At 61.8% G+C, this 7098-nt stretch overlaps 2 non-coding genes across 2 annotated transcripts; both read right to left on the bottom strand.

Moving 5' to 3' along the window:
- Window positions 1-3203: 3203 nt before the first annotated feature.
- Window positions 3204-3322, bottom strand: LOC125974288 (5S ribosomal RNA). Its single transcript, XR_007483459.1, has one exon. It is a non-coding gene; the product is annotated as a 5S ribosomal RNA (ribosomal RNA).
- Window positions 3323-3953: 631 nt separating this feature from the next.
- On the bottom strand, window positions 3954-4072 carry LOC125974250 (5S ribosomal RNA). Its single transcript, XR_007483422.1, has one exon. It is a non-coding gene; the product is annotated as a 5S ribosomal RNA (ribosomal RNA).
- Between the last annotated feature and the right edge of the window lie 3026 nt (window positions 4073-7098).

The raw sequence follows: 7098 nt of genomic DNA on the forward strand, positions 1-7098 counted from the left end.
ATCGGCTGTTTATAAGCACCGCGGAGGTGGTCGCGGCGCCTCATTCGACTTCCAGCGGCCGGCGAGCTCGCGCACCCGCCCGGCACATCCGGGAGGCCGTGTGCACGAGCCAAGTGGCCGAAAATAGCCCCCGCCGAGCGGATCGGCTGTTTGTAAGCACCGCGGAGGTGGTCGCGGCGCCTCATTCGACTTCCAGCGGCCGGCGAGCTCGCGCACCCGCCCGGCACATCCGGGAGGCCGTGCGCACGAGCCAAGTGGCCGAAAATAGCCCCCGCCGAGCGGATCGGCTGTTTATAAGCACCGCGGAGGTGGTCGCGGCGCCTCATTCGACTTCCAGCGGCCGGCGAGCTCGCGCACCCGCCCGGCACATCCGGGAGGCCGTGCGCACGAGCCAAGTGGCCGAAAATAGCCCCCGCCGAGCGGATCGGCTGTTTATAAGCACCGCGGAGGTGGTCGCGGCGCCTCATTCGACTTCCAGCGGCCGGCGAGCTCGCGCACCCGCCCGGCACATCCGGGAGGCCGTGCGCACGAGCCACGTGGCCGAAAATAGCCCCCGCCGAGCGGATCGGCTGTTTGTAAGCACCGCGGAGGTGGTCGCGGCGCCTCATTCGACTTCCAGCGGCCGGCGAGCTCGTGCACCCGCCCGGCACATCCGGGAGGCCGTGCGCACGAGCCAAGTGGCCGAAAATAGCCCCCGCCGAGCGGATCGGCTGTTTATAAGCACCGCGGAGGTGGTCGCGGCGCCTCATTCGACTTCCAGCGGCCGGCGAGCTCGCGCACCCGCCCGGCACATCCGGGAGGCCGTGCGCACGAGCCAAGTGGCCGAAAATAGCCCCCGCCGAGCGGATCGGCTGTTTGTAAGCACCGCGGAGGTGGTCGCGGCGCCTCATTCGACTTCCAGCTGCCGGCGAGCTCGCGCACCCGCCCGGCACATCCGGGAGGCTGTGCGCACGAGCCAAGTGGCCGAAAATAGCCCCCGCCGAGCGGATCGGCTGTTTATAAGCACCGCGGAGGTGGTCGCGGCGCCTCATTCGACTTCCAGCGGCCGGCGAGCTCGCGCACCCGCCCGGCACATCCGGGAGGCCGTGCGCACGAGCCAAGTGGCCGAAAATAGCCCCCGCCGAGCGGATCGGCTGTTTATAAGCACCGCGGAGGTGGTCGCGGCGCCTCATTCGACTTCCAGCGGCCGGCGAGCTCGCGCACCCGCCCGGCACATCCGGGAGGCCGTGCGCACGAGCCAAGTGGCCGAAAATAGCCCCCGCCGAGCGGATCGGCTGTTTATAAGTACCGCGGAGGTGGTCGCGGCGCCTCATTCGACTTCCAGCGGCCGGCGAGCTCGCGCACCCGCCCGGCACATCCGGGAGGCCGTGCGCACGAGCCAAGTGGCCGAAAATAGCCCCCGCCGAGCGGATCGGCTGTTTATAAGCACCGCGGAGGTGGTCGCGGCGCCTCATTCGACTTCCAGCGGCCGGCGAGCTCGCGCACCCGCCCGGCACATCCGGGAGGCCGTGCGCACGAGCCAAGTGGCCGAAAATAGCCCCCGCCGAGCGGATCGGCTGTTTATAAGCACCGCGGAGGTGGTCGCGGCGCCTCATTCGACTTCCAGGGGCCGGCGACCTCGCGCACCCGCCCGGCACATCCGGGAGGCCGTGCGCACGAGCCAAGTGGCCGAAAATAGCCCCCGCCGAGCGGATCGGCTGTTTGTAAGCACCGCGGAGGTGGTCGCGGCGCCTCATTCGACTTCCAGCGTTCGGCGAGCTCGCGCACCCGCCCGGCACATCCGGGAGGCCGTGCGCACGAGCCAAGTGGCCGAAAATAGCCCCCGCCGAGCGGATCGGCTGTTTATAAGCACCGCGGAGGTGGTCGCGGCGCCTCATTCGACTTCCAGCGGCCGGCGAGCTCGCGCACCCGCCCGGCACATCCGGGAGGCCGTGCGCATCAGCCAAGTGGCCGAAAATAGCCCCCGCCGAGCGGATCGGCTGTTTATAAGCACCGCGGAGGTGGTCGCGGCGCCTCATTCGACTTCCAGCGGCCGGCGAGCTCGCGCACCCGCCCGGCACATCCGGGAGGCCGTGCGCACGAGCCAAGTGGCCGAAAATAGCCCCCGCCGAGCGGATCGGCTGTTTATAAGCACCGCGGAGGTGGTCGCGGCGCCTCATTCGACTTCCAGCGGCCGGCGAGCTCGCGCACCCGCCCGGCACATCCGGGAGGCCGTGCGCACGAGCCAAGTGGCCGAAAATAGCCCCCGCCGAGCGGATCGGCTGTTTATAAGCACCGCGGAGGTGGTCGCGGCGCCTCATTCGACTTCCAGCGGCCGGCGAGCTCGTGCACCCGCCCGGCACATCCGGGAGGCCGTGCGCACGAGCCAAGTGGCCGAAAATAGCCCCCGCCGAGCGGATCGGCTGTTTATAAGCACCGCGGAGGTGGTCGCGGCGCCTCATTCGACTTCCAGCGGGCCGCGGTCTCGCGCACGCCGCCCGGTTCAAATTTTCTAAGTGCAACGCACAATGAGATGCATGAGAAACGGCCTTGGTTACCATCACATTTGAAGCGATGAATACGAAGTTAAATTTTATGACTCGGTGTATAAGTCGAGGTCGATTTTTTTCGGTCGATTTTGGATCGAAAAAGGTCGACCAATACACCGGCAAATACGGTATATATATTTATTATAAATGTAGTATTTATTTATATAGATTTATTGTTTATTTATATATATAAAGGCAGGTCCGCAAAAGTATTTCTGACGCGTAGCCGGTCCGTGGCGCAAGAAAGGTTGGGGACCACTAGTCTAAAAGAATCTGGCCGTAACTGGAATAGGGTTCTACGCGAATGCCCAACGGAAAAGTGAAGTGCACAAAACCTGCATTTGGCTGTATCAAAATAAATGTCATGAAAAAGGTAAAAACACTACATGGAAGCGCAATGTGTTGTGCTGGGTTCTTTTACAAGTAAAGACTGCTGCTTTGAGTTCACAGGGAGCCATGCTCTTTATTCACTGTACATAGTCTGTCCTCTAGCGGTAAAAACGTGAACTGCAATGCTATGGCTGTCGCCACACAATGTAGGTTTTAAACTCGTGTTGTAGTTTCAGTGTTGGAGTTCAAACTAGGCTTGCAGTTTCCGAATGCCATTCGTGATGGGTGCTGTAAAAAGTTCTTGGCTTAAACGATTGAAGTGCACATAAGAAAAAAAAAAAAAAAAGCTTACGGTAACTGGTATTCCCAGGCGGTCTCCCATCCAAGTACTAACCAGGCCCGACCCTGCTTAGCCTCCGAGATCGGACGAGATCGGGCGCTCTCAGGGTAGTATGGCCGTAAGCTGTGAGACCGCTCAGCATTTTTCATTTTATAGACACAATCGCCCCTGAAACCATGCCAAGCAGCGGCGGGACTTGATAGCTGTGGTAAAAGTTTCCTTTCACAATTGACGTGGGGAAAAAAAAAAAAAAAAGGCTTTCAGCACCTGGTATTCCCGGACGGTCACCCTTCCCTTTTGTTTTTTTTTGTTTTTTTTTACAACCAGGGCCGAAACAGGCTTTCTTCCAAGGCTTTTGGTCTTTTCTGGAAACATGGCTATCATGAAAAGTTATTGACAGCTTTTTATGCGGTAGCACGAATTTGCCGTTGCGACCTGCATTTTGCTGAATCAAAATAAATGCCTTGAAAAGTTTAAAAACACTTCATGGAAGTGTTGTGTTGGGTTCTTTTACAAGTCAAGCCTGCTGCTTTGAGTTCACAGGGAGCCATGCTCACTGTACATAGTCTGCTCTCTAGCGGTAAAAAATTTAACTACAATGCTGTGGATGTCACCACATAATATAGCTTTCAAACTCGTGTTATAGTTTCAATGTCGGAGTTTAAATTAGGCTTGCTGTTTCCGGATGCCATTCGTGATGGGTGTTGTAAAAAATAGTTTCTTAAACGATTGAAGTGCACATAAGAAAAAGAAAAAGCTTACAGCACCTGGTATTCCCAGGCGGTCTCCCATCCAAGTACTAACCAGGCCCTACCCTGCTTAGCTTCCGAGATCGGACGAGATCGGGCGTTCTCAGGGTAGTATGGCCGTAAGCCGTGAGGTGACCCAACATTTTGCATTTTATAGACACAATCGCCCCTGAAACTAGCGCGCGAGCCAATGAAGCCTTCAAAACTGCTTCGGCACATGGAGACCAAGCATCCTGCATTAAAAGACAAACCTTAACCACTTCGGGTTTCATTGTCTCCGATTACGCCTGGATGGGACCGGCTCGTTTCTGAGAAACAAGCTCGGTGCTCCCAATAATTCAACGTAATGGTGACTTTTATTTTTATGTGGTTTATATTTGTTTTTATGCCAGTCGTATCATTTTATTTAATCGTATTTACCGTATTTGCCGGTGTACAGGTCGACTCGGTGTATAAGTCGACCCCCTAAAATTCGACGGAAATTTACGATTTTATGATATATCCTTTGTATAAGTCGAGCTCAATTGTTGCATTATATTAAACTTCAAAATTGAATATGCGAAATTTATTGACGAAATGTGTTCAAATTCCGGGAGGCCGTGCGCATGCGGCTGTTTATAAGCACCGCGGAGGAGATCGCGGCCGGCGAGCTCGCGCACGCCGCCCGGCACCAACGGGAGGCCGGAAATAGCTCCAAGCCGAGCGGATCGGCACTTTATAAGCACCGCGGAGGAGATCGCGGCGCCTCATTGGACTTCCAGCGGCCGGCGAGCTCGCGCACCCGCCCGGCACATCCGGGAGGCCGTGCGCACGAGCCAAGTGGCCGAAAATAGCCCCCGCCGAGCGGATCGGCTGTTTATAAGCACCGCGGAGGTGGTCGCGGCGCCTCATTCGACTTCCAGCGGCCGGCGAGCTCGCGCACCCGCCCGGCACATCCGGGAGGCCGTGCGCACGAGCCAAGTGGCCGAAAATAGCCCCCGCCGAGCGGATCGGCTGTTTATAAGCACCGCGGAGGTGGTCGCGGCGCCTCATTCGACTTCCAGCGGCCGGCGAGCTCGTGCACCCGCCCGGCACATCCGGGAGGCCGTGCGCACGAGCCACGTGGCCGAAAATAGCCCCCGCCGAGCGGATCGGCTGTTTGTAAGTACCGCGGAGGTGGTCGCGGCGCCTCATTCGACTTCCAGCGGCCGGCGAGCTCGCGCACCCGCCCGGCACATCCGGGAGGCCGTGCGCACGAGCCAAGTGGCCGAAAATAGCCCCCGCCGAGCGGATCGGCTGTTTATAAGCACCGCGGAGGTGGTCGCGGCGCCTCATTCGACTTCCAGCGGCCGGCGAGCTCGCGCACCCGCCCGGCACATCCGGGAGGCCGTGCGCACGAGCCAAGTGGCCGAAAATAGCCCCCGCCGAGCGGATCGGCTGTTTGTAAGCACCGCGGAGGTGGTCGCGGCGCCTCATTCGACTTCCAGCGGCCGGCGAGCTCGCGCACCCGCCCGGCACATCCGGGAGGCCGTGCGCACGAGCCAAGTGGCCGAAAATAGCCCCCGCCGAGCGGATCGGCTGTTTATAAGCACCGCGGAGGTGGTCGCGGCGCCTCATTCGACTTCCAGCGGCCGGCGAGCTCGCGCACCCGCCCGGCACATCCGGGAGGCCGTGCGCACGAGCCAAGTGGCCGAAAACAGCCCCCGCCGAGCGGATCGGCTGTTTATAAGCACCGCGGAGGTGGTCGCGGCGCCTCATTCGACTTCCAGCGGCCGGCGAGCTCGCGCACCCGCCCGGCACATCCGGGAGGCCGTGCGCACGAGCCAAGTGGCCGAAAATAGCTCCCGCCGAGCGGATCGGCTGTTTATAAGAACCGCGGAGGTGGTCGCGGCGCCTCATTCGACTTCCAGCGGCCGGCGAGCTCGCGCACCCGACCGGCACATCCGGGAGGCCGTGCGCACGAGCCAAGTGGCCGAAAATAGTCCCCACCGAGCGGATCGGCGGTTTATAAGCACCGCGGAGGTGGTCGCGGCGCCTCATTCGACTTCCAGCGGCCGGCGAGCTCGCGCACCCGCCCGGCACATCCGGGAGGCCGTGCGCACGAGCCAAGTGGCCGAAAATAGCCCCCGCCGAGCGGATCGGCTGTTTATAAGCACCGCGGAGGAGATCGCGGCCGGCGAGCTAGCGCACGCCGCCCGGCACCAACGGGAGGCCGGAAATAGCTCCAAGCCGAGCGGATCGGCACTTTATAAGCACCGCGGAGGTGGTCGCGGCGCCTCATTCGACTTCCAGCGGCCGGCGACCTCGCGCACCCGCCCGGCACATCCGGGAGGCCGTGCGCACGAGCCAAGTGGCCGAAAATAGCCCGCGCCGAGCGGATCGGCTGTTTATAAGCACCGCGGAGGTGGTCGCGGCGCCTCATTCGACTTCCAGCGGCCGGCGAGCTCGCGCACCCGCCCGGCACATCCGGGAGGCCGTGCGCACGAGCCACGTGGCCGAAAATAGCCCCCGCCGAGCGGATCGGCTGTTTGTAAGCACCGCGGAGGTGGTCGCGGCGCCTCATTCGACTTCCAGCGGCCGGCGAGCTCGTGCACCCGCCCGGCACATCCGGGAGGCCGTGCGCACGAGCCAAGTGGCCGAAAATAGCCCCCGCCGAGCGGATCGGCTGTTTATAAGCACCGCGGAGGTGGTCGCGGCGCCTCATTCGACTTCCAGCGGCCGGCGAGCTCGCGCACCCGCCCGGCACATCCGGGAGGCCGTGCGCACGAGCCAAGTGGCCGAAAATAGCCCCCGCCGAGCGGATCGGCTGTTTGTAAGCACCGCGGAGGTGGTCGCGGCGCCTCATTCGACTTCCAGCTGCCGGCGAGCTCGCGCACCCGCCCGGCACATCCGGGAGGCTGTGCGCACGAGCCAACTGGCCGAAAATAGCCCCCGCCGAGCGGATCGGCTGTTTATAAGCACCGCGGAGGTGGTCGCGGCGCCTCATTCGACTTCCAGCGGCCGGCGAGCTCGCGCACCCGCCCGGCACATCCGGGAGGCCGTGCGCACGAGCCAAGTGGCCGAAAATAGCCCCCGCCGAGCGGATCGGCTGTTTATAAGCACCGCGGAGGTGGTCGCGGCGCCTCATTCGACTTCCAGCGGCCGGCGAGCTCGCGCACCCGCCCGGCACATC

The sequence above is a fragment of the Syngnathus scovelli genome, chromosome 8 (genome assembly GCF_024217435.2).
Source record: "Syngnathus scovelli strain Florida chromosome 8, RoL_Ssco_1.2, whole genome shotgun sequence".
In the NCBI taxonomy this organism is placed as follows: domain Eukaryota; kingdom Metazoa; phylum Chordata; class Actinopteri; order Syngnathiformes; family Syngnathidae; genus Syngnathus; species Syngnathus scovelli.